The 1,847-nt window shown below is 44.3% G+C and overlaps 1 non-coding gene across 1 annotated transcript; it reads right to left on the bottom strand.

Moving 5' to 3' along the window:
* Positions 1–568: 568 nt before the first annotated feature.
* LOC141669641 (small nucleolar RNA R71) lies at positions 569–675 on the bottom strand. Its single transcript, XR_012553909.1, has one exon. It is a non-coding gene; the product is annotated as a small nucleolar RNA R71 (small nucleolar RNA).
* Between the last annotated feature and the right edge of the window lie 1,172 nt (positions 676–1,847).

The raw sequence follows: 1,847 nt of genomic DNA, 5'->3' as shown, positions 1-1,847 counted from the left end.
ATTACTCTTTTCGGTTGTGTTTCAGGTACTTTAGCAAGCGTTTATGCAAACTCGTTCTCGTGCTCGCAAGAGGACCTTAGATACAGCTGAAGGAAAAGACGAAATTATTGATACTCCGGAGAAGTTAGATTTTGAGGATTCGGATTCAGGAACTGAGCAGAAAGAACCAGTAAACATGGGAGATCGTATTGTTCAAGCTGATCCAGCTCTTATGGATTTTTCTCGGCCTAAAATTGATGACATTCAGTCAAGCATCCTTCATCCGGCTATTCAAGCTAACACCTTTAAAATCAAGCTGGGCACTATTCAGATAGTGCAGAATTCTGTTTCTTTTGGAGGAGCGGCAACTGAAGACCCCAACATGCACATAAGGAATTTTGTCGAGATCTGTAGCACTTTTAAGTATAATGGCATGACTGATGAGGCTATCAAGTTGAGGCTTTTCCCATTCTCACTGAGGGATAAGGCTAAAGACTGGTTACATTCTGAACCAGCTGGGTCCATCACTACGTGGCAAGATCTTGCGCAAAAGTTTCTGGTGAAGTTTTATCCAATGGCAAAGACTGCTGCTATGAGGAGTGCTCTTACTCAGTTTGCGCAGCAACCTACAGAATCTATATGCGAGGCTTGGGAACGCTACAAGGAAATGTTGAGAAAATGTCCACATCATGGAATGCCGGATTGGATGGTAATCACTGGTTTTTATAATGGTTTGGGGGCCCAATCTCGGCCCATGCTCGATGCAGCAGCTGGAGGCGCCTTATGGGCTAAAAGCTATACTGAGGCGTTTAATCTTATCGAGACGATGGCTGCAAATGAGCATCAAAACCCAACTCAGAGGATGACGTCAGGCAAGGTAGCAGGAATTCTGGAAGTTGATGCAGCCACCGCTATTGCAGCCCAGCTCCAAGCGCTATCAATGAAGGTTGATTCTTTGGCTACGTATGGAGTTAATCAAATAGCTATGGTTTGTGAGCTTTGTGCAGGTTCTCATGCTACGGATCAGTGTTCTCTTGTCAACGAATCTGTTCAGTATGTGAATAATTATCAGCGACAACAGCAGCCTGTGCCAGCAACCTATCATCCTAACAACAGAAATCATCCAAATTTCAGCTGGGGGAATAATCAGAATGCTATTCAGCCACCATATCAGCAAGGAGTGAGTAAACAGTTTAACCCACCTGGATTCCAGCAACCACAGCAGTACGCTACAAGGCAATCATATCCTCAACAGGGAAGTGCAGCTGCACCTACTAGTGCTGATTTTGAGGAACTTAAGCTGTTGTGCAAGAGTCAGGCGGTTTCTATCAAGACCTTGGAAAATCAAATCGGTCAATTAGCCAATGCAGTGCTCAATCGTCAACCTGGCACTCTTCCCAGTGACACGGAAGTACCAGGCAGGAAGGAAGCTAAAGAGCAAGTCAAGGCTATTACCTTAAGGTCTGGAAAAGTAGCTGATGCTGAAAAGGCAAAAGAAGTCGAAGCTGAAGTTAGAGATGAAAAATCTAAGCAAAGGAGAAAGTGGCGGAACCAAGGAAGACTACTGTTGAACACACTCTGCCTGAGGCTAATATAGGGGAGAAACGCTCTATCCTCCACCACCTTTTCCTAAGAGATTGCAGCAACAAAAGCTGGATAGACAGTTCGGGAAGTTTCTGGAGGTGTTCAAGAAACTTCACATCAATATACCTTTCGCTGAGGCTCTAGAACAAATTCCTAGTTATGCGAAGTTTATGAAGACTATTCTTTCAAGGAAGGTGAAACTGGATGACCTTGAAACCGTTGCTCTCACAGAAGAATGCAGCGCTGTTTTGCAGCAAAAGTTACCACCAAAACTGAAGATCCAA

This window comes from Apium graveolens, chromosome 6 (assembly GCF_009905375.1).
Source record: "Apium graveolens cultivar Ventura chromosome 6, ASM990537v1, whole genome shotgun sequence".
NCBI lineage: Eukaryota > Viridiplantae > Streptophyta > Magnoliopsida > Apiales > Apiaceae > Apium > Apium graveolens.
The sequence above is the reverse complement of the archived record's forward strand: the minus strand, read 5'-3'. Positions and strand labels throughout refer to the sequence as shown.